At 41.0% G+C, this 25773-nt stretch overlaps 1 long non-coding RNA gene across 3 annotated transcripts in view; it reads left to right on the top strand.

Moving 5' to 3' along the window:
• LOC103349250 (uncharacterized) overlaps positions 1–25100 on the top strand; it is a 603064-nt gene extending 577964 nt beyond the window's left edge. For all 3 annotated transcript variants that reach the window (XR_016214679.1, XR_016214701.1, XR_016214703.1), the window contains 2 exons: positions 23397–23586; positions 24718–25100. This is a non-coding gene — a long non-coding RNA (uncharacterized LOC103349250). The remainder of the gene's footprint in view (positions 1–23396; positions 23587–24717) is intronic.
• Positions 25101–25773: the final 673 nt, after the last annotated feature.

Raw genomic sequence — 25773 nt, 5'->3', positions numbered from 1 at the left:
ATGCTTCTAACAGCACATACAGTAGAGTTCAAAACACAGTAGAGGGGCCAGCGCTATAGCACAACAGGTAAAAACCCTGGCCTGAAGAGCCAGCATCCCATATGGGCGCCAGTTCAAGTCCTGACTGTTCCACTTCTGATCCAGCTCTCTGCTATGGCCCGGGAAAGCAGTAGAAGATGGCCCAAGTCCTTGGGCCCCTGCACCCATGTGGGAGACCTGGAAAAGGCTCCTGGCTCCTGGTTTCGGATCGGCACAGTTTCAGCCATTGCAGCCAGTTGAGGAGTGAACCAGCAGATAAAAGACCTCTCTCTTTGTCTCTACCTTTCTCTGTAACTCTTTCAAATAAATAAAAATAAATCTTTTTTTTAACTTTTATTTAATGAATATAAATTTCCAAAGTACGATTTATGGATTACAATGGCTTCCCCCACATACCATCCCTCCCACCCACTACCCTCCCCTTTCCCACTCCCTCTCCCCTTCCATTCACATCAAGATTCATTTTCGAGTATCTTAATATACAGAAGATCAGCTTAGTATACCTTAAGTAAGGATTTCAACAGTTTGCTCCCACACAGAAACATAAAGTGAAAAATAATAGATGATTTTTTTTAAATGATGATGAAATCAGAGCAGACCTATTGTCATGTTTAATCCCAGTGAGAGTCAAGTTGGGAGTTGATAATTTTTTTTTTTTTACAGAGGATCAGTTTAGTATACATTAAGTAAAGATTTCAACAGTTTGCACCCCCATAGAAACACAAAGTGAAATATATTGTTTGAGTACTCGTTATAGCATTAAATCTCAATACACAGCACATTAAGGACAGAGATCCTACATGAGGAGTAAGTGCACAGTGACTCCTGTTGTTGACTTTACCAATTGACACTCCTGTCTATGGCATCAGTAGTCTCCCTATGCTCCGGTCATGAGTTTCCAAGGCTATGGAAGCCCTCTGAGTTCTCCGATTCTTATCTTGTTTAGACAAGGTCATAGTCAAAGTGGAGGTTCTCTCCTCCCTTCAGAGAAAGGTACCTCCTTCTTTGAAGACCTGTTCTTTCCACTGGGATCTCACTCGCAGAGATCTTTTGCCAGAGTGTCTTGGCTTTCCATGCCTGAGATACTCTCATGGGCTTTTCAGCCAGATCCGAATGCCTTTAGGGCTGATTCTGAGGCCAGAGTGCTATTTAGGACATCTGCCATTCTATGAGTCTGCTGAGTATCTCACTTCCCATGTTGGATCACTCTCCCCTTTATTTATTCTATCGGTTAGTGTTAGCAGGTACTAGACTTGTTTATGTGCTCCCTTTGACTCTTAGTCCTTTCATTATGATCAATTGTGAACTGAAATTGATCACTTGGAATAGTGAGATGGCATTGGTACATGCCACCTTGATGGGATTGAATTGGAATCCCCTGGTATGTTTTTAACTCTACCATTTGGGGCAAGTCAGCTTGAGCATGTCCCAAATTATACATCTCTTCCCTCTCTTATTCCCACTCTTATGTTTAACAGGGATCACATTTCAGTTAAATTTCAACACTTAAGAATAACTGTGTATTAATTACAGAATTAAACCAGTCATATTAAGTAGAACAGACAAAAAAACTACTAAGAGGGATAATGTATTAAGTTGTTCATTAACAGTCAGGGCTATGCTGATCAAGATCTTAAAAAAAAAAAAAGAACAATTCACGTTAAAAAAAATGGTAGAACAGGGATACAGCAGGCTCAATATAATGCAGCAAACACTTCATTTTATTAGTATTTTATGACTAAGTTGTCCTAAGGTTATGTGATAAGAGAATCAGCAACAAAGTATAAGGCTTCATGGGAGAGTACAGTTGGATGGGAAAGAGTGCTTGGATGGGCACATATTTTGGCAACTGGTTGTGTCTCCTGTGCCTATAGTGACAGTGAGACAAGTGAGATATAGGTTTGTGGGCCTGTTATTTTTCTCATCTCTAGAGGTTGATGAGGGCATAACAAAGTCATAGACCTAAGGTCACAGAAACTTAGAAGTATCTAGTATAGATACTTTTTTACTTATTTATTTAATTTATTTGAAACACAGAGTTACAGAGAGAGAGGAAGGGAAAGATAGAGAGAGAGATCTTCCATCTGCTGGATCACTCTCCAGATGGCCCCAAGGGCCAGGACTGGGCCAGCCCAAAGCCAGGAGCCAGGAGCTTCTTCCAGGTCGTCCAGGTGGAGACTAAGGACTTGGTTCATCTTTTGCTGCTTTCCCAGGCCAATCAGCAGAGAGCTTGATCAGAAGTGGAGCAGCTGGGACTTGAAGCAGTACCCGTATGGATGTCACACTGCAGGCAGTGGCTTAACCTGCTACGCCACAGTGCCAGCCCAGCCCTCTCATTTTCCAGACAGAGAAAGGAGGTCCTAAATGACTTGCTCAAGGACATGCAATTGGTTTGCAATAGTAGTGACGTAAAAGGATCTGTAGACAGACAAAGCATTTTCTGTAGCCCACCAACCAGGTATCTTATTACCACCTACTATAGTACTACCATGAAAATATTTATGGCATCATGACCAGCAAGACAACTCATATACAAACAGACCCCAGTATAAGCTTTTACTACTGAGAAGGCAAATATGGTACCCTGAGTTACTTTTGCTTCAAGAAGAAAGAGCAAAAAACCTTTATTATGCTAAAGTTTCCAAATCACCAAATAAAAAGTCCTCACATTAGGGTATCAGTCTACATAGTAAAGAGTGCCATAGAACACAAATGGGTTGTAGGCAGAAAGGGGAAAGTGAGATCTGCATTAAGAAAAATGATCCAGCAACCAGCACTGTGGCGTAGAAGGTTAAGCAGCCTCTTGCAGCGCTGACATCCCATATGGGTGCTGGTTTGAGTCTTGGCTGCTCCCCTTCTGATACAGCTCCCTGCCAATGTGCCTGGGAAAGCAACAGAAGATAGTTCAAGTTCTTGGGTCCCAGAATCCATGTGGAAGACCTGGAAGAAGCTCCTGGCTCCTGGCTTCAACCTGGCCTAGCCCGGGCTGTTGAGGTCATTTGGGGAGTAAACCAGCAGACAGACTGTCTCTCTGTTTCTATCTGTCTCTCCTTCTCTGCCTTTCTGTATCTCTGCCTTTCAAATAAATAAATCTTTAAAAGAAAAAAGGAAAAGGAAAATGATCCTAGCTAAACCAGAATTAAAAGGTGCACTCACAGTCTGCACTTTACCATTTTAACCCTTACAATTGTCAGGAGACCTGGGACACAAAGACTTACATTTCAACTCTCTTCTACTCTCTAGCTTTGTGACCTGGGCCAGCTACTTAAACCCTCAAGGCTCCAGATACTGCTTCTATAAACAGAAGATAATAACATCTGACTCACAGGGTTGTTTTCATGAAGCATTAGAGAGATATCGTTGACAATGTCCAGCATAGCCCCTCACCCGTGGTGTTTGGCCCTGCCTCTTCCCATCCAGGTATACCCAAACACTCATTTTCTGCAGTAGCCATAATTATCTGCTATGCTGCAATTCTTTCCTAATTGGGCTTTTGTTCTGTTTGTTTTAACGATTTTTCCAAATTAAATAGAGAGCAAGGAACTGGTTTAGATTACAGGGTCACTGCAAAAGAATGGAGACAGTAGATATGACCTACTTTCAAGCTGCCACAGCATAATTGGGAATATTTTCTTTTTCTTGGGAAAGAGCCAGAGCTGGAAGCCTCCTGCTCCCATCTGCTTTGTGGGTCGCGTTAACCAATGGGGCCACTTTGACAGCTCTGAGGCCCTGGCCCATGCTTGAGAACCTCCCTTCCTCTGACCTTCCCAGGGGCCCTCCTGAGAAGGTCTGCTTAGTACACTGCTCAGCATTGCTGAAATTTCCTCTACTTACAGTCCTGGCTTCAAGCAAGGTCATTCTTAGTGCATTTACAATGCTGCGATGCTACCTCTAATGCCACCTGTCGGTGACGGGTAGAGTTGATAGGTTTCTGGCCCGTTCATGAGTTTGTTGAATTCCAGAGCAATCTGTGGTTAACTGTCTCCAGAGACTGTCACCCACCCATCTTATTAGAATTACTAATGGAAGTTCTTTAGGCTAAGAGAAAATACTCCCAGACTACAATTCGAAACCACATTAAAAAAAAAAATGGGCACCAGTAAAGGTAATTATAATTCATGTAAACGTTGATTTCTTCTTCTTTATACTTTTAAATGATTTAAAAAGCAATTCTACAACACTCACACATAATTGCATCGCTATAGGCCTAGAGCATGTAGAAGGCCTGTAGCATGTAGCATAATTGACAATGATGGTGCAAAAATGGTGGGTACAGCAAATAGTATTGGGGAAAGGAACTGACAGCAAAATTTAACTTGAATTCATAGAAACAAATGAAGCAAGCCAAAAAGAGCAAATAGAAAGCTTAATGTAAAACTTCTATAATGGTTAGTGCTCTCCTTTTTTTGCTCAGCTTCTTTAGTAAATGCAAAATCATATAAAGCAACAATTATAAAAATCTATTGTTAAGTTTGTTACATATATGAATGTAATACAGCTAAAAATAATGGCATAAAAGGAAAAGAAGGAACAGAGTTATGCAAGAGTAATGTTTCTTTATCTCAAAGGAATAAGTTTGTATAAAACTGAAGTAGGTTGAAATCATTTAAGATATCTATGTGGTAAACTCTAGTGCAACTACTAAGAAAATCAAGAATGAGTGGCCAGCATTGCAGTATAGGCAGTTAAGCTACAGCTTGTGATGCTGGCATACCATATGGTCACTGGTTCGAGTCCCAGCTGCTCTATTTTTTTTCTAAAGATTTATTCATTTATTTGAAAGGCAGAGTTACAAAGAGGTGGAAGCAGAGAGAGAAGTCTTCCCCAGATGATCACAAAGGCTGGAATGGCATCGACCCAAAGCCAGGAACCATCTTCTACTGCTTTCTCAGGCCATAGCAGAGAGCTAGATCAGAAGTGGAACAGTCAGGACTCGAACCAGCGCCCATATGGGATGCTGGCATTGCAGGTGGCAGCTTCACTTGCTAGACCACAGCACCAGCCCCTGCTCTACTTCTAATCTAGCTCTCTGCTAATGGCCTCAGAAAAGCAGCAGAAAATAGCCCAAGTGCTTGGGCTCCTGGCACTCATGTGAAAGATGTGGAAGAAGCTCCTAGCTCCCGGCTTTGATCTGGTCCAGCGCTGGCCTTTGCAGCCATTTGGAGAGTGAACCAGCAGATGGAATATCTCCCCATCTCTCTGTAACTCTGCCTTTCAAAAAAATAAAAATAAATCTATTTTTCATTTTAAAAAGAATAGAAAGAAAATATTGTATTAAAGGAATTAAAATGGTTTACCAGAAAATACTTAATACAAAAGAAAGCAGTAAAACAGGACTAGAATAAAAAGCATGAGCGATGTAGAAAACGAAAAGTAAAATGGCAGACATAAATCCAACCATACTAGTAGAGTAATAACATTGAATGTGAATGCATTAAACAGTGCAGTCACAAGGCAGACATCGCTAGGCATTTGGCCTAGTGGTTAAGCCACAGGTTGATATGTCCATATCCCCTATCAGAGTCCCTAGGTTTGAGTCCTGCTTCCACCTTCAATTCAGCTTCCTGCTAATGCAGACCCTAGGAAGCAGCAGTGACAGTTCAAGGACTTGGGTTCCTGTCACCCACACAGGAGACCCAGATTGAGTCCCTGCCTCCTAACTTCAGCCTGGCCTAGCCCTGGCTATTGCAGGCATTTGTGGGGTGAACTAGAAAATGGAAGATCCATTTCTCTCTGTGTGTTTGTGTCTATTTGTGAGTGTCTCTCTCTTCTTCCTCCCTGCCCTCTCTCCCCTTCTCTGTTACTCTGCCTTTCAAACATACATACATACATACATACATTAAGCTTTCTTTAAAAAAGTTTATTTTGGTGCAAAAGAATATTTGCAATCAGTTTTTTTCATAAAATGCATTTCCCAAGAAGACACACACATACTCACACAGACACATCCTATCGGTTCTGCTGCTCTTGAGAACCCTAATATGGTACTTAATCTTCCTAAGCTGCAGATATATTTTCTGTAGTATGAAGAAAATAATGGCACTTAAAGGTTTTGGTGGGAATTAAATGACTTAATTCATACAAAGTGCTTTAAATGAAAGAAAGGAGGCCAGTGCTGTAACATAGCAGGTACATCTGCCACCTGCAGTACCAGCAACCCATTGGGGTGCTGTTTTGAGTCCTAGATGCTCCACTTCCAATCCAGCACTGTGCTGCGGCCTGAGAAAGTAGTAGAGGATGGCTCAAGTCTTTGGGCCCCTGCACCTGAGTGGGAGACCCGGAAGAACGTCCTGGCTCCTGGCTTCAGCCACTGCAGCCAATTGGGGAGTGAACCAATGGATGGAAGACCTCTCTTTTTCTCTCTGCCTCTCCTTCTCTGCCTCTCCTTCTCTCTGTGTGTAACTCTTTCAAATAAATAAGTCTTTTAAAAAAGATAGAAACACTACATGAGCATGTGTTGTTTTATTATTATAATATCATTCAAATATTTGAGGTATCTTTAGAAGCCATCTCAATATTCATTTCAACTATTCCACTAATTCATCTTTATGGAGCTCTCAAATCATAGTATAGGTAACAATCCCCCTCTACTAGATGTAAAAACTTGAGGTCAAAAATTACATTTTACACGTCTTTATATGCCCGCCCAGAGCACAGTGGAGGCTTCACAAGGAGCAAAAAAATTCAGCCTGTGGCAGACACAGAAGTCCACTTGCTCTTTCATGTCACATTAATCTGAACAGTTCTCTGCCAAAGTCACTGATGGCTAAGCTAAGCATTTTAGTAACAAACCTGTTACTATAGGATCCACAGCTGCTATATCATTCTTTTTTCTAAAAGATTTATTTATTTATTTAAAAGGCAGAGTTACAGAGAGGCAGGGTGGGGTGGGGAGAGAGATAGAGATAGAGAGAGAAAGAGAGATAAAGTCCTCCATCTGCTGGTTCACTCCACAGATGGCTACAACAGTCAGAGCTGGGCTGATCCAAAGCCAGGAACTTCTTCTGGGTCTCCCACACAGTTACAGGGACCTATGCACTTGGACCATCTTCCAATGCTTTCCTAGGCCATAGCAGAGAGCTGGATCAAAAGTGGAGCAGCCAGGACTTGAACCAGCACTCATATGGGATGGCGGTACCCCAGGTGGAGGCTTTACCCACTACGTCACAGTGCCAGCCCCTGCTGTATTCTTCTTTAACATTCATCTGTTAGCTCAAATTTCTAAAAAGGTCTTATTCGTAATACAAAATAAATGATCCAAGTTTCCAAAGTCTGTAGTAATTCAGTCCTAAGGGGCTGTGGCATAAGCTGTCTGCAGGCTAAACGTGCCTAAGAACTACGGGGTGGGGGGGCGGCGCTAAGGCGTAGCTGGTAAAGCCGCCACCCGCGGTGCCGGCATCCCATATGGGTGCCGGTTCAAGACCCGGCTGCTCCATTTCCAATCCAGCTCTCTGTATGGCATGGGAAAGCAGTAGAAGATGGCCCAAGTCCTTGGGCCTCTGCACCCACATGGGAAACCCGAAGAAGCTCCTGGTTCCTGATCAGTGCAGCCCCAGCTGTTGCGGCCATCTGGGGAGTGAACCAGCGCATGGGATACCTCTCTCTCTCTCTCTGCCTCTCCTCTCTCTGTGTAACTGTGACTTGCAAGTAAAATAAATAAATCTTATTAAAAAACAAACTATTGGGGGAGGCAGTGTTTGACCTAGAAGTTAAGATGCCATGTCACATATTACAGTGCCTGGATTCAACTCTCAGATCCAGCTGCTGATTCCAGCTTCCTACTAAGCCTCCTGTGAGGCAGAAGGTGATGACCCACGTGATTAGGATCCTACCACCCAGGTAAAAGACCGGCATTGAGTTCTCGGCTCCCGGTTTCCGCTGCAGCACAGCCACAGCAATTGCAGGTAAATGGAGAGTGAACCAGCAGATGAGGGCTCTCTCTCTTTATTTATCCCTCTCAAATAAAGAAGTTTCAGCAAGGAGTTGGATCAGAACTGGAGTAGCTAGGACTTGAACTGGTGCTCATATGAGATGCAGGTGTCACAGGTGGTGGCTTGACTTACTATGCCACAGTGCCAGCCCTGTCTCTTTTCAATTATCTAAAATTTCTTTGAAGGAGCAGTAGCTTGTAGACCCAAAATTCTGCCTTTAGTTATCTAGGATCCTCCTTGAAATACCCATTAAAATGTGTGAAATTTTCACTTAAAATTTTGTATTGATTACTATGCTAATCTATGGTGTAATAGATTGCAGTCTTTTTAAACCTTTTCGGGGATATCTGTTTCTAAAGGTAACTACCTAGAAAAGCACATGTGAAGAATTGTCAGTAGGGACCGGCACTGTGGCATAGCAGGTAAAGCCACTGCCTGTAGTGCCAGCATCCCATATGGGTGCCGGTTTGAGACACAGCTGCTCCACTTCTAATTCAGCTCTCAGCTATGGCCTGGGAAAGCAGAAGATGGCCCAAGTGCTTGGGCTCCTTTACCCACATGGGAGACCCAGAGAAGCTCCTAGCTCCTGGCTTCGGATGGGCCCAGCTCTGGCCGTTGCAGACATTTGGGGAGAAAATCAGTGAATGAAAGATATCTCTCTCTCTCTCTCTCTCTCTCTCTGCCTCTCTGTAACTCTGCCTTTAAATAAATAAATAAATCTTTAAAAAAAAGACAATTGTCAGTAACTTTTTTTCAGAAATTTTCAACTTCTAAAAATTCTAAAAAATCCAACATGTCATGATAAACTGTAGTTCAACCATTGTTTCAAATACGGTGTGTCTAATGGAAACCTTTGAGGCATAGCAATGTTAAGAGATCAGGAGATGATTGTCATTTAAAAAAAAAAATTTGCAGGAATTGAGGCACAGTGAGTTAAGTTCCCACTTGGGACTTTGGCATTAGAGGGACAGGTTGAGTCCTGGCTCCTCTGCTTCCAATCTAGCTTCCTGCTAATGCACTTGGAAAAACTGGTGATGGCCCAAATACTTGGATTCCTGTCATCCTTGTGGGAGATCCAGATGAGTTTCTGGCTCCTGGCTTCAGCCTTGCCCCAGGACCCTGAGGAGTGAACCAGCAGGTGGAGGATGTATCTATCTATCTATCTATCTATCCATCATCTATCTATATCTAACTATTGATCTATCTATGTATTTATCACCTATCAATTTCTCCCTCTTGCTCTGTCCTTCTGCCTTTCACATAAATAAATAAATAAATAAATATATTTTAAAAAGAAAAAAAAAATAAAGAAGTTTTAATTAAATTTTTGATTTATAAAACCCAAAGAGCCAGGAAAAAGCCAGGGCCCAATAACCCCTAGTCCATCTTCTTTCGTTAACTTGATGACTGCAGAATTACCTACCAACCCCTGAACTTCTCTCAACTGACTTGCCTAGTCTTGGCATCTTGTTCTGTCTTCCAATTTTTGCTTTTTTGCTGAACTGATGGAAGCCAGAAGACAAGCTGTATATCTATAACAATGAGCATTCACTTTCCTAAGCTAATGAGAGTCAATTGCTGGGATTTGAACAGAAACAGTCTTGTAATTACATTATAATTAATAATGATGAGGATAAGGAGTTTTCTAAGTAGCGAGGGGAAAATCACTCAACACTTGAAACTACCATATAGGCTCAGTCAGGGTTAGGGGCTAACCTTTTCAGCTGCTTGGGTATCTAGCAAACAGCTCTCCTCACACTTTGAGGTTAGGAGCTTGAGGATTCAGAAATTTGGTTCATGATGAGCAACAGAATCCCAGAGTCCCAGAAGGTCAGAGCCAAAGAATTCATCTATATTCAATCTCTGCAGAAGAACCTGATACACATACACATGGAATATGCCTGAGATACATCATCTAGCTGAAAACAGACAATTGCAAGATAATACTTGTATCAATTTTACCAACATATCCACAAAAATAAAAATCTTAAAATGCTTGTCAGAAAAAATACATATTCTAAAAAGTAAATAGAAAATATATATTATCAAGAAATCCAGAAGAACATATATTACTATACTGACAGTGATTTTTTTATTTTTAAACATTTATTCATTTGAAAGAGTGACAGAATCAAAGAGGGGGGAGATCTTCCATCCACTGGCTTATTCCCAAATAACCACAACAACCATGTCTGAGACAGGCCAAAGCCAGGAGCCAGGAACTCTATCCAGGTCTCCCCACACGGGTAGCAAAAGCACTTGGGCCATCTGCTGGTTTTCCAGGTGCATTAAGAAGGAGCTAGACCAGAAGCAGAGTAGCCAGGATGCAAACCACTACCCTAATAGGGGATCCCAGCATCACAAGTGACAGGATAATCTGTTGTGCCACAAACCTGACCTGAATAGTGATTATTTCTGGAGGAGTGAAATTATGTAGGTAATTACAAAGATAGCCTCAATTGTTTCCCGCACTATGCCTCTGCTGTTTGCAGCATGATTTTGCAATTCTTCCCACCACAATGGGGAATCTGTTTCCTCTTCCTGAATCTCAACTGGCCCTGGTACTTGCATAGGCCAATACACGCAGCAGGAGTGAAGGCTTGCCAGGTGCAAACTAAGGTTTCCAAAGCTGCCACTTCCTCTCTTGCAGCCCTGCTCAGCTGCCATGAGAACAAGCCTCAAGCTATTCAGGTAGATGACAAGGGAGACACAGTCTGGGAATCCCCAGTGCCCTACCTGGCAGCTAGCCCCAGTAGATTTGCAAATAAGACCATCCTAGACCACTGAGCACTTGCCAACCACAGACAAATAAGGAACCTCAAGAGTCATCTGCTAACTTGGGCCAGAACAGCCTCCACTAACATTGAGAGTCATGAACACCATAAACACTTATTAGTTCAAGGCACTGGATTTGAGTGTGATTTGTTATACGGTGATAGAAACCTGGTACATGCGGGGCCCGGGAAAGGGGCACTTGCCAACCACAGACAAATAAGGAACCTCAAGAGTCATCTGCTAACTTGGGCCAGAACAGCCTCCACTAACATTGAGAGTCATGAACACCATAAACACTTATTAGTTCAAGGCACTGGATTTGAATGTGATTTGTTATACGGCGATAGAAACCTGGTACATGAGGGGCCCGGGAAAAGTTTGTGGGGAAAATATAATTGAGATAGTCATTTTTGTGCAATGTGGACATTGCTTTTGTCATCAGAAAGCAAAATAAAGATTTTGGGAGTGTCTCATGATTTAAAGAAAATAAACCTGAGAATCAGAAGGGGTTTATTGCCCCAGTTGATTAGTAACCTGGCTGCAGGGAAGGAATAAAAACACAACTCAACAGGATTTTTTAAATGTTTATTTAGTTTTATTTTTTTAAAAGGCAGAGTGACAGACACACACAGAGACATCTTCCATCTACTGCTTCACTCCCCAAATGCCCACAACAGCTGGGGGGATGGGTCAGGCCCAAGGTTAGAACCAGGGACTTGATAGTGGTCTCCCATATGAGTAGCAGGGACCCAAGAACTTGAGCCATCACCTCGTACCTTCTAGGATGTGAGTTAGCAGGAAGCCAGATCAGAAGCAGACTTGGGATATGAACCCAAGCACTTGGATACAAGTGGCACCTCAACCTGCTGCCCCAAATAGGCCTCTCCCGAGCAGTCACTCTATCACCCACAATTCAAATTTAGCTCGCTTTGTCACAGGAGTCAGAAGCCCAGGCCATCTGCCTGGTTTGGAATGCTATCGATATGCTTTGTCTTCAGTACGTGTTTCTCTTCTGTGCATCTCTTTTCTCCCAGTTTAGCTTCATTTTCAGACAGATATTCCCAAGATTAGTAAGATTACCATCTACAGGTTTAGCAGTCTCCAGCATAAATGAGAATTGTTCTTTCATAAAAATTCTAGCCAAGTTTCAGGAGTCCCTCTGAATAGTCCCAATTGGAATATAGGCCTAGCTCTCATTCAATTGCTGCTGTTCCGATTGGCCAGGCCCATTCACAGGACCCGCACTAACTGTAGACAGCGCAGTGATTCAAATGAATGTTGGAGCACTGTCACCCCCATAAGGGCAGAGTGGGAATTGGGCAGGGAGAACCAAAACAAAAGCTCCCTACATCCAGAAACCTAACTAGAAGGCGGCCAAGTTGTGACCAGCTCTTGGTCTTTCTGACTCTAAGCACAACACTGAAAAATGGCCTCCTATATATAGGCACGACATCATGCATGTATTTCTGCCTTCATCCTCTTCCTCATTTGGCATGCATTCCTCACACAACACAAAATATTCTACTGCTCTGAAACATCACGACAAAACACTGCTTTCCCAAGTTCAAGTGAAGAAGCCACAGTTCATCACTGGACAGCAAAAACCCGCCTTCATGCATTCAGTAACTATCATGTGACTCTTACTATATACTTTAGTGAGTTCTGTATCTGTATTAACATATAAGTGAAAACCAATACAGTCATCCTAAAAGGGGGATTATGTTTTCATTATCATCTCACAAGCCATCTGTTTTGCAACCTTCCCAAATACAGTCAAAAGATGGCTTTAGCATAACAGAAACATGGGAAGGCCGTCATTGGAGACAAGGGATAGAACGAGTCTGAAAATAAGAGACAGCTTTAAAGTGGGATTTTCCTATGCTTCAAGAACCTGCATGCCTTTTTCCTAGCATTTCCAAATATTTACATATGATCACATTTGCCACAATCGCTCCGAGCAAAGCCTCCTGTTTCGTTTTAAAGAAAATAAGAGCCAGAAGGAGAAACTGACATTTCCAAGTCCACTGTTGGACGAGAGGTCTGCCTGTTTTGATCATTTGGGACTGGAAGGAATTGTGAGTCACAAAGTGAGAGATGCAGCCTCTACTCCTTCCACATGGTTTGACATTATACAGACCAAGGTAGGACAGACTGGAAGATATTTGGTGCTATCATCAAAAATAAAGTGGTCTCCTCCTACCATTCATCTGGTACTTAATCATGGACTGCCCTGTGGTTTTTCTTCTTTCTTCAGTTATTTTGTTTGGTTTTGTCTTTTTAAAAAATACGTTTTTATTGTTAATTGACAAATGGTAATTGTACACATCTATGGGGTACAGTATGACATGTTTAATACATGTATACCATGTGTAATTATCAGATCAGACATAACAAATACCTTAGACACTTATCACTGCCTTGTGCCAGAAACATTCAAAATAATCTCTATTGGCTATGTAGTTTTAAATATTCAATTAATTGTTGACAATCATAGTTATCCTACTGTGCTACAGAACACTAGATGCTATTCTGTTTTTTTCTTTTTCATTTTTATTTAATAAATATAAATTTCCAAAGTACAGCTTATGGAGTACAATGGCTTTTGCCCCCCCCCATAACTTCCCTCTCACCCAAAACCCTCCCATCTAACACTCCCTCTCCCATTCCATTCACATCAAGATTCATTTTCAATTATCTTTATATACAGAGATCAATTTAGTATATACTAAGTAAAGATTTCAACAGTTTGCACCCACACAGAAACATAAAGTGTAAAATACTGTTTGAATACTAGCTATAGCATTAATTCACATTGAACAACACATTAAGGACAGAGATCCTACATGAGGAGTAAGTGCACAGTGACTCCTGTTGCTGACTTAACAAATTGACACTCTTCCTTATGGCATCAGTAATCACCCTAGGCTCTTGTCATGAGTTGCCAAGGCCTTTTGAGTTCGCAGACTCCAATCTTATTTAGACAAGGTCATAGTCAAAGTGGAAGTTCTCTTCTCTTCCCTTCAGAGAAAGGTACCTCCTTCTTTGATGGCCTTTTCTTTCCACAGGGATCACACTCGCGGAGATCTTTCATTTAGGTATTTATTTATTTATTTATTTATTGCCAGAGTGTCTTGGCTTTCCATGCCTAAAATACTCTCATGGGCTCTTCAGCCAGATCCAAATGCCTTAAGGGCTGATTCTGAGGCCAGAGTGCTGTTTAGGACATCTGCCCTTCTATGACTCTGCTATGTATCCTGCTTCCCATGTTGGATCATTCTCTCCCTTTTTAATTCTATCAGTATTAGCAGACATTAGTCTTGCTTATGTGATCCCTTTGACTCTTAGATCTATCATTATGATCAACTGTGAACAGAAATTGATCACTTGGTCTAGTGAGGTGGCATTGGTACATGCTACCTTGATGGGATTGAATTGGAATCCCCAGGCACGTTTCTAACTCTACCATTTGGGGCAAGTCAGTTTGAGCATGTCCCAAATTGTACATCTTCTCCTTCTCTTATTCCCACTCCTATATTTAACAGAGATCACTTTGCAGTTAAATTTAAACTCATAAGAATAATTGTGTGTTAATTACAGAGTTCAACCAATAGTATTGAGTAGAAAAAAAATACTAAAAGAGATAAAGTATTAAGTTGTACATCAATGTAATCCATAAGTCAGGACAAGGGCTGATCAAGTCACTGTTTGTCATGGTGTCCATTTCACTTCAACAGGTTTCCTTTTTGGTGCTCGATTAGTTGTCGCCAATCAGGGAGAACATATGATATTTGTCCCTTTGGGACTGGCTTAGTTCACTCAGCATGATGTTTTCCAGATTCCTCCATTTTGTTGCAAATGACCGGATTTCACTGTTTTTCACTGCTGTATAGTACTTAATAGAGTACATGTCCCATAACTTCTTTATCCAGTCTACTGTTGATGGGCATTTGGGTTGATTCAAGGTCTTAGCTATTGTGAATTGAGCTGAAATAAACACTGATGTGCAGACAGCTTTTTTGTTTGCCAATTTAATTACCTTTGGATAAATTCCAAGGAGTGGGATGGCTGGGTTGTATGGTAGGGTTATATTCAGGTTTCTGAGGAATCTCCAGACTGACTTCCATAATGGCTTTACCAGTTTGCATTCCCACCAACAGTGGGTTAGTGTCCCTTTTTCCCCACATCCTCGCCAGCATCTGTCGTTGGTAGATTTCTGAATGTGAGCCATTCTAACCGGGGTGAGGTGAAACCTCATTGAGGTTTTGATTTGCATTTCCCTGATTGCTAGTGATCCTGATCATTTTTTCATGTGCCTGTTGGCCATTTGGATTTCCTCTTTTGAAAAATGTCTATTGAGGTCCTTGGCCCATCTCTTTAGTGGGTTGTTGGTTTTGTTGTTGTGGAGTTTCTTGATCTCTTTGTAGATTCTGGTTATCAACCCTTAATCTGTTGCATAGTTTGCAAATATTTTTTCCCATTCTGTCAGTTGCCTCTTCACTTTCCTGACTCTTTCTTTTGAAGTACAGAAACTTCTCAATTTGATGCAATCCCAAATGTTAATTTTGGCTTTGACTGCCTGTGCCTCCGGGGTCTTTTCCAAGAAGTTTTTGCTGGTGCCGATATCTTGCAGGGTATTTCCAATGTTCTCTAATAATTTGATGGTGTTGGGTCGTAGATTGAGGTCTTTAACCCCTGTTGAGTGGATTTTTGTGTAAGGTGAAAGGTAGGGGTCTTGCTTCATGCTTCTGCATGTGGAAATCCAGTTTTCCCAGCACCATTTATTGAATAGACTGTCCTTACTCCAGGAATTGGTTTTAGATCCTTGATCAAATATAAGTTGGCTGTAGATGATTGGGTTGATTTCTGGTGTTTCTATTCTGTTTCATTGGTCTATCCATCTGTTTTTGTACCAGTACCATGCTGTTTTGATAACAACTGCCCTGTAGTATGCCCTGAAATCTGGTATTGTGATGCCTCCGGCTTTGTTTTTGTGGTACAGGGGTACAGGATTGCTTTATTTATTTATTTTTTTGACAGAGTGGACAGTGAGAGAGAGAGAGAAGAAAGAGAAAAGTCTTCCTTTGCCATTGGTTCACCCTCCAATGGCCACCACGGCCGGCGTGCTATGGCCGGCGCACCACGCTGATCCGAAGGCAGGAGCCAGGTGCTTATCCTGGTCTCCCATGAGGTGCAGGGCCCAAGCACTTGGGCCATCCTCTACTGCACTTCCCTGGCCACAGCAGAGAGCTAGCCTGTAAGAGGGGCAACCGGGACAGAATCCGGCACCCCGACATTGACTAGAACCTGGTGTACTTCTTCCTTCCCAATTTACATCCCTTTAATTTCTGTTTCTTGCCTAATGGCTCTAGCTAAAACTTCCGGAACTATATTGAATTCAGTGGTGAGAGTGGGCATCCCTGTCTGGTATCAGATCTCAGTGGAAATCCTTCCAACTTTTCCCCATTCAATAGGATGTTGGCCATGAGTTTTTCATAAATTGCTTTGATTGTATTGAGGAATGTTCCTTCTATACCAAATTTGCTTAGAGTTTTCATCATGAAAGTGTATTGAATTTTATTGAATGCTTTCTCTGCATCTATTGAGATAACCATATGGTTTTTTTTCTGCAGTCTGTTAATGTGGTGTATCACATTGATTGTTTTGCGCGCATTGAACCATCCCTGCATACCAGGGATAAATCCTACTTGGTCTGGGTGGATGATCTTTCTGATGTGTTGTCGCATTCTATTGGCCAGAATTTTATTGAGGATTTTTGTATCTATGTTCATCAGGGATATTGGTCTGTAATTCTCTTTCAGTGCTGCATCTTTTTCCAGCTTAGGGATTAAGGTGATGCTGGCTTCATAGAAAGAATTTGGGAGGATTCCCTCTTTTTCGATTGTTCTGAATAGTTTGAGAAGAATTGGAGTTAGTTCTTCTTTAAATGTCTGGTAGAATTTAGCAGTGAATCCATCTGGTCCTGGGCTTTTCTTTGTTGGGAGGGCCTTTATTACTGTTTCAATTTCTGTCTCAATTATGGGTCTGTTTAGGTTTTCGATGTCTTCCTGGTTCAATTTAGGTAGGTTGCATGTGTCCAGGAATCTCTCCATTTCTGATATATTTCCCCGTTTGCTGGAGTACAAGTCCTTGTAGTAATTTCTGATGATTATTTTTATTTCTGTGGTGTCTGTTGTTATGTTTCCTTTTTCATCTCTGATTTTTTTTTAGTTAGTTGGGCCAATGGGGTGTCAATTTTGTTTATTTTTTCAAAAAACTAGATGTTATTCTGATCCAACTGCACTCCTATACCTGTTAACTATCCTGTCTCCATCCTTTTCTTCCCCAAGACTCTTTCCAGGATTTGGCATCAGCTATTCCATTGTGTACTTCTATGATATCAGCTTCTTAGCTTCCACAAAGTGGATAGAAGTGGCATTTGTCTTTCTGTGCATGATATATTTCACTTAAAGTAACGTCTTCTACTTTCATCCAGGTTGCTACAAATGACAGGACTCGAATATTTTATGGCTAATTAATAGTCCAGTTTGTTTCTACCACATTTTCCTTATCCATGCATCCACTGATAGACATCTAGGCTGTTTCCATTTCTTGGCTACTGTGAATAATGCTGCAATAAGCATGGGAGTGCAGATGCCTAGCAGAATGATCTCATTTCTCTTGGATTTATATACATTAACAGAATTGATATATCATATTGCAAGTTCTGATTTTTTTTAAAAGATTAATTTATTTACGTGAAGAGACATACAGAGGTATTCCATCTACTAGTTCACTTCCCAAATGGATGTAACAGCAAGAGCTGGGCCCATCTGAAGCCAGGAGCCAGAACCTTCTTCCAGGTATTTCAGGAAGGCACAGGGACAGTTGCAGGGACCATCTTCTACTGCTTTCCCAGGCCCTATCAGTGTGCTAGACTGGAAGTGGAGCAGAAGGGACTTGAACCGGTGCTCATACAGGATGCTGGTGCCACAGGCGGATGCTTGAACTACTATGCCAAAGCGCAGGCCCCAGTTCTGATTTTTGCTTTTTGGGGAAGCTTCACACTACTTTCCACAGTTTGTACTAATCTACATTCCCACCAACAGTGTATGAGTTTCTCTTTCTCTGCATCTTCATCAGCATTCTTTTTCTGTCTTTTTGATAATAACCATGCTATCAGGGATGAGGTGATAATGCATTGTGGGTTTGATTTGCATTTTCCTGATTAGTTAAGCATTTTTTTCCCATATACTCTAGGCCATTTGTATATCCTATTTTAAGAAATGTCTATTCAGGTCATTCACCCAAGTCTTAGAGTATTTTTTCTGTTTGCTGTTGAGTTGTATGAGCCCCATATACTTTATAGAAATTAATCCCAGGTCAGCTGAGTAGTTTCCAAATGTTTTTTCCCATTCTGTAGGTTATCTGTTCAATTCTGTTCATTGTTGATTTTGCTGTGCAGACAGTTGTTAATCCCACTTGTCAATTTTTGCTTTTGTTGCCTGTGCTTTTGGGGTCATATCTGGAAACTCTTTTCCATGCCAAATGTCTTGAAGAGTTTCAGCTCTGTTTTTTTCCTAGTATTTTCATAGTTTGCGGTCATCCTTGTAAGTTGTTTTTATATATTTTGAGTTGATTTCTTACACATAGTGAGCGGCAGGGGTCTAGTTTCTTTCTTCTACATCTAGATAGCCTGTTTTCCCAGAATCATTTATTGAAGAGACTGTCCTTTTCCACTGTATGTTTCTGCTGCCTTTGGCAAAAATCAGTTGGCTATAAATATGCAGATTTATTTCTGAGTTCTTTATTCTGTTCCATTGATCTCTGTATCTCTTTTTATGCCAGTACCCTGCTGTTTTGGATACCATAGCATTCTAGTATGTTTTGAAGTCAGGTACCATAATGCCTCTGAGCCGTATTTTTTTCCTCAGCATTGCTTTAGATATAAGGGAGACTTTGTCTTTCCATATAAATTTTAGAAGTGTTTTTCTGTTGTTGTTAAGAATGTTGTTAGCATTCTGACAGGAATTGCCTTGAAACTATGGATCACATTGAGTACTATGTGGTATTTTTTTTTCAGTGAGAGAGACAGAGAGAAAGGTCTTCCTTTGCCGTTAGTTCACCCCGCAATGACCGCTGCGGCCAGCACACTGCGCCAGTCCGAAGCCAGGAGCCAGGCGCTTCTCCTGGTCTCCATGCGGGTGCAGGGCCCAAGCATTTGGGCCATCCTCCACTGCACTCCCTGGCCACAGCAGAGAGCTGGCTTGGAAGAGGGGCAACTGGGACAGAATCTGGCACCTCGACTGGGACTAGAATCCAGGGTGCTGGCGCTGCAGACGGACGATTAGCCTATTGAGCTGAAGCGTCGGCCAGTATGTGATATTTTAATAATATTAATTCTTATAAACAATTTTAAAAATTTTATTGGAAAGGCAGAAAGAAATTGATAGAAAGAGCTCTCATCCATCCATTTGTTCATTCCGTAAGTGCCTGAAACATACAGCACCAGACTAGAACCAAAGTCAAGAGCCAGGAACTTAATCCAAGTCTCCCACACTGGTGGAAGGGACCCAGTCATTTGAGCCACAGTCTACATTAGCAGGAATCTGGAGTCAGGAGTCAAAGCTGGGTATTGAAGTCAGGTACTCTCACTTAAGATATGTGTTTCTTTTTTAATTTTTAAAAAGATTTATTTTTATTTATTTGAAAGAGTGACTGAATGGGCAGAGTGGGAGGGGCAGTGCAAGGTGGGAAGGGGAGACAGACTGAGAAAAACATTTTCCAACTGCTGGTTCACTCTTCAAATAACTACAACAGCCAGGACTAGGCCAGACGAAAGCCTGGAGCTTTTAAGTCCATCAGGGTAAACCATGTGGGTGGAAAGGGCCCAAAACCTTGGGCCACCTTCTGCTGCTGCCCCAGGTGCATTAGCAGGGAGCTGTATCAGAAGCAAAGCAGCCCAGACACAAAAGAGCACTCTTGTCATGGGATGCAAGCTGTGGCTTAACCTATTGGGCTACAGCACTGGCCCTGACATGTGTTTCTTAAGTGGCATCCTAACCACTAGACTAAATGCTCACCCTAATCCTAATCTTTTAAATCTCTGAACAAGGATTATCTCCGTGTGTGTGTGTGTGTGTGTGTGTGTGTGTGTATGCCTGTGTCTTCAACTTCTTTTATCAGTGTTTTGTAATTTTTACTTAAATTTGTTTTTAGGTTTTTCTTTTTGATATTGCTGCAGTTATTGTGAATAGGAACACTTCCTTAAGTTCCTTCTCAGCAATTTTGTTATTGATGCATAAAAAACAGATTTTTACATGTTGCTTTTATCTTAAAACTTTACTAAACTCATTCATCATTTCTAACAGCACTTAGACTCTTTAGGTTTTTCTCTGTGTAAGAGCATGTAATTTGCAGAAAAGGATAGTTCAACCTTCTCCTTTCCTAGTTGGATGTATTTTATTTCCTCCTGTTGCCTTACTGCTGTGGCTAAGACTTCCAAACTGTATAGAAAAAGGGTGGTGAAAAACAACACATTTTTGTTGTTCCTGAACCTACTGGAAATAATTTCAGCTTTTCCCCATTCAGTATGAAATAGGCTGCCGATTTATGATATGTAGACTTTATTGTATTGAAGTACTTCTAAGCCTAATTTTTGAGAGTTTTTATCTTGAAGAAATGTTGAATTTTACCAAATATTGTTCTCATCTATTGAGATGAGCAGATGGTTTGTGTCCTTCATCTTGCTAACATAATGATGCATTACATTTATTAATGTGTATATGTCAAACCATCCTTGCATCCCTGAAATAAATCTCACTAGATCATGATGAATGATCTTTTGGGTGTGCTATTAAGGTCAATTTCTGAGCATTTCATTCATAGTTTTTGCATCTATGTTCATCAGGAACACTGGTCTGTAGTTTTCTTTTTTTCTTTTTGGTGTGTCCTTGTCTGGTCTTGGTATCAGGGTAATGCTGGCCTCACAGAATGAGTTTAGAAGAGTTCTCTCACTTTCAATGTTTTGCTATCGTACTGGAAGAATTGATGTAAGTTCTTTTTAAGTTTTGGAAAATCCAACAGTGAGATCATCCAGTCCCAGGCTTTTCTTTCTTGGGAGACTTTCCATTTTTGATTCAATATCACAGCTCAATACTGGTCTGCTCATATTGTCTATGTCCTCATCACTTAATTTTTTTAGGCGATATGATACAGAAATTTATTTCTCCTAGGTTTTCCAATTTGTTGGCTTTTAGTTTTTCATAGTAGTCCCTAATGATCCTTGTATTTCTGTGGCATCAGTTTTGGTGTGTCCTTTTTCATCACTGATTTTATTCATTTTAGGTCTTTTTTCTTTGTTTATTGGTTAGTCTAGCTAAAGTTTTTAATCTTGTTTATCTTTGCAGAAAACTTCCTCCTTGTTTCACTGATCATTTATATTTTTAACCTCCTTTTTGTTCATTTCTCTTCATCTCTCTGTTGTTTCTTTCCTTCTACTAATTTTGAGTTTCATTTGTTCTTTTTTTAAAAAAATAAAATGATTTATTCATTTGAAAGGCAGAATTACAGAGGAAGAAGGAGAGAGAAAGGTATCTTCCATCCACTGGTTCACTCCCCAAATGGCCACAACCACCAGGGCTGGGCCAGGCTGAAGCCAGGAGCCAGGAGCTTCTTCTGGGATTCTCATGTGGGTTCAGGGATCCAAGAACTTGGGCTGTCTTCCACTGTTTTCCCAGGCACATTAGCAGAGAGCTGGATTGGAATTGGTGCAGCTGGGACTCAACATGGTGCCCAAATGGGATGTTGGCAATGCAGGTGGAGGCTTAACCTTTTATGCCACAGTGTCGGCCCTTTGTTTTGTTCTTGATTTTCTAGTTTCTTGAGTTGCAAGGTTAGCTTTTTTTTCATCTTCCTCTTTTTAAAATATACGTATTTATTATGATAAACTTCCCTATTAATACTGCTTTTGTTGTATCTCATAGATTTTGGTGTGTTGTATTTTCATTTTATTTGTTTCAAGGAAGTAAATGCACAAGGCAGCTCTACTCAGCCAACTTGGTGACACCCTCTGCATTTCTCTTTAGCTATTGTTAACTGGAAATGTAATCCTTATCTTGTTCTTTCTCATCTTTTTGGAGTCTCTCTTCTAGACCTAGTGCCTTGGGGCTACAGAAGCTTTACTGAGCCAGTGAAGACTAATAGGCTGCTTCCTGGATGCTCCTGGCAGTCAAATGTTGGTAGTTCTGAAGTCTGATGCTAGGGCTCTGCAGCAAAGAGAGCCAAAGCCTGTGGCAATATCTGCCACGCTTCCATGTGGCAGAGAGTGGCTGACTCTCAGGCTATGACACCCTTGCCACCCTTGCAATACCAACTCCCAACTCTTTTCTCATTCAACCCACAGTTTCATACCTTCATTTTTATTCTTCATCCAGAATTCCAACCTTTTTTTTTTTTTATCTTTTATTTAATGAATATAAATTTCCAAAGTACGACTCATGTGTTACAATGGCTTCCCCCCCCCATACCGTCCCTCCCACCCACAACCCTCCCCTTTCCCACTCCCTCTCCCCTTCCATTCACATCAAGAGAATTCCAACCTTTTTATGACCATACATAAACAAAAGTTCAGTCAGAAATGTACATACAGATACTCACAAAAAATCAATTACCTTGGAGCAGATGTTTGGTTCTACAGTTAAGCACTACTCAGTAAACCAGCATCCTTATTGAACGGACTGGTTCTACTCTCATATCCTCCACTTCCAATGCAGCTTCCTGGTAATGCATACACAGGGAGATAGCAGATGATGACCCAAGTACTTGGATACTTGCCACCCATGTGGGAGATATGGACTGAGGTCTAGCCTCCTGGCTTCAATTTGGCCTAGCTCTGGCTATCATCATAATCTGGGGAGTGAACCAAAGGATAGAAGGTCAGTCACTGCCATTTTCTCTCTCTCTGCACCATCAAATAAAGTGAAAATAAATAAGTAAAAATATTTTCAAATCAATTATTTTATTTTCTGATTACGAAGTTATATATTTTGTGTAGTAAATTGAAAAAATAATTTTAAGATTATAATAAATATGATACATAAAAATAACTTGAATCACATCATCCAGAGATAACCAATGATAATGCTTTGGGAGTCTTCCTTGCCAGCCTACTTCTTCTTCCTATTTGCCTTTTCCTCCAAAATTTGGTTCATACCAATATACATTTTTAATGTTTATAAAATCATATAAGTATGTGTCTTGACTATTTTAAATGTCATCATTCTTCCACAAAATGTATTTTCTCCAAATAAATTTGTTTGATTGGGTTTCCATGTGTTGCTTTTTCAGGTTGAGGTTATCTTTCTATTAAATTGTATTGGTTTTAGTTATAACTTGTCTAGCATTAGTGGGACCTCTGACTATATGGTTACATTACAGGAAATATTTTCAGGGGTTCAGTTTCCTTATCGAAAAACATCAGACCTACTTAAGAATCTTTGTTGCCTACAATGCTGAAAAAAAAAATAGAGAGAAGAATAGTTAGGTTGGGTGCATCCATTGGAACATGAAAAAGAAGGAAAAAGACCTTAAAAAATTTAAGAATTCACAGTAATACCATTTGGTTATCTTTTTTCCCTCCCTAATTGCTTTTAGTGCCTACACATCCTTGAAACAGGGTAAGAAAGAGCCACTGAATGATCAGCAGGCAACTTCCCCTTGGCCTCACGGCAGAAAGTGGTCTGCAAGCTCATCAGAGGAACATCTCCCAGCAAATGCTCACTGAGAATAAGATGGGGGAAAAGAACATCCAGCAAGCGCCGGAACCTTCCAGCAATCATCCAAGGTAAATCACTTACATACAGAGGAGTACAGCTTTAAGAATTCCCTTCAGAGTGGGGGGAAATAGTGAGGATCTTGTGGTATTAGTAATGTTTTGTTCTTTATTCAGGTATTGATTATGAGTATGATTAGAAAAAAAACTCATTTATCTGTACACTTAGGTGCATTTCTTGGTATGTATACTGTATTTTAATAAAATGTTTTAAAAAGTAAAACACACACACAAAAAGACATATCTATTCACTTATTTGAAAGGCAGACTGACAGAGAGAAAAGGGAAGAGACAGAGAGGGAGATCTTCTACCCACCAGCTCACTCCCCAAATGTGCACAGCAGTCAGGTCTGAGCTAAGCTGAAGTCAGAGGCAGGAGCTCCATGTGGGTTTCCCACAGAGGTGGAAGGGGCCAAAGAACTTGGGCCATTATCCAATGCCTTCTCAGGTGCATTGGAAGGGAGCTGGATTGTAAGTGGGGTAGCCAGGACACAAAACTGGCACTCAGGTATGGGATCCTGGCATCTCAAGTGGCATTTACACAATGCACCACAATGCCAAATTTACATAAGAAAAAATTCTTTGATGCTTCACACACTTAAAAAAAAATTAAACCTATCACTGGTTTTGTAGAAGTAAATTAGTACAAGGGATGGCACTGTAGCACAGTGGGTAAAGCTGCCACCTGCAGTGCTGGCATCCCATCTGGCCACCGGTTTGAGTCCCCGCTTCTTCACTTCCGACCCAGCTCTCTTCTATGGCCTGGGAAAGCAGTCAAAGATGGTCCAAGTCCTTGGATCCCTGCACCCATGTGGGAGACCTGGAAGAAGCTCCTGTCTCCTGGCTTCGGATCAGCTCAGCTCTGGCCATTGCAGCCATTTGGGGAGTGAACCTTCAGATGGAAGACCTCTCTCTGTCTCTACCTCCGCCTCTCTGTGACTTTGCCTTTCAAATAAATAAATAAATCGTAAAAAAGAAGTAAATTAGTATTCACCTACATGAACTGTCCCTGAATTTAACTACAAATAATAAGCTACATGTTTGTTAAAAATTCAGATTTCTAGGCTTTATCCCAGACCTACTGAATCAGAATCTTGAAATGGAGAAAAGAGAAAGATAAAGAACATGTATTTTCTTTTTAAGTTCCCCAGGTACTTCTGATACAATCTATGTGAAGCCACTGCCTCAAGAGTTGGAATTGGAAATCACAGACACAGGACTGGCATTGTGGTGTGATGAGTAAAGCAGCTGCAAGCAGTGCCAGCATTCCATATGGGGGCCAATTTGAGTCCTAGGTGCTGCTGTTTCCATGCAGCTCCCTGCTAACACACCTGGGAAAACAGTGGAGGATAGCCTAAGTGCCTGGGCCCCTGTACCCACGTGGGAGGGCTGCATGAAGCTCCTGGCTTCCACCTGACTCAGGCCTGGCCATTGCAGTCATCTGGAAAGTGAACTAGTGGATGGAAGATCTCTTTCTTTCTCTAACTCTGCCTTTCAAGTAAATAAATAAATCTTAAAAAAAAAAATCTCAGCCACAAAGCTTATATTTGCTCTCTTGACTTAAGATTAACTAAACTGAATAAATGATTTTGATACAACAGATAGATTCTTCCCACCTCATGCCAACTAGTGTATATTAAATATAAACATTGTGTTCAGCTATGTCGTGAGCCAATGGTTCTAATTCTCCACTGCCACACTGCCAAACAATAAGGTGCTGATAACTGGTCCTCTACAGACATCCTAGAATCTTCCAGAATGTCCTCAGCAGCTAACTGTCACATTGAACAAACAAGAAATCACAAAGTTTACCATTCTGTTGATAGAATTCCATCCAAGAATAAAGAAAGTTGACATTTCAGTTTGCCTAAATGGCTTTAGGATGGGAAAATATACCATGTCTGGCTGACATTTTTAAATACCAAAAATCAAGGATCCTCATCCACTACCCTCTGTTCACAAATCTCCAGCTGGGTGTTAGTTTTCTAGGGAAGAAAAGCACCCAGCATATCCTTACCTTAAGAAACTCATGATGTGATGAGGAGAACATAATATATTCCAAAAAACAAAAAAGGAAGAATATGAGATACAGCACAATCAAGGGCTAGATTGTGAAGAAAGTATCCTAAGTATCAGAAGAATTTGGTGAAGAGAAAACTATATGAAATTTGGTTCAAATAATTACATTAGCCTTGCAGA

Source organism: Oryctolagus cuniculus, chromosome 10 (genome assembly GCF_051225735.1).
Source record: "Oryctolagus cuniculus isolate XC-2025 breed Fujian yellow rabbit chromosome 10, ASM5122573v1, whole genome shotgun sequence".
NCBI classification, from domain to species: Eukaryota; Metazoa; Chordata; class Mammalia; order Lagomorpha; family Leporidae; genus Oryctolagus; species Oryctolagus cuniculus.
The sequence above is the reverse complement of the archived record's forward strand: the minus strand, read 5'-3'. Positions and strand labels throughout refer to the sequence as shown.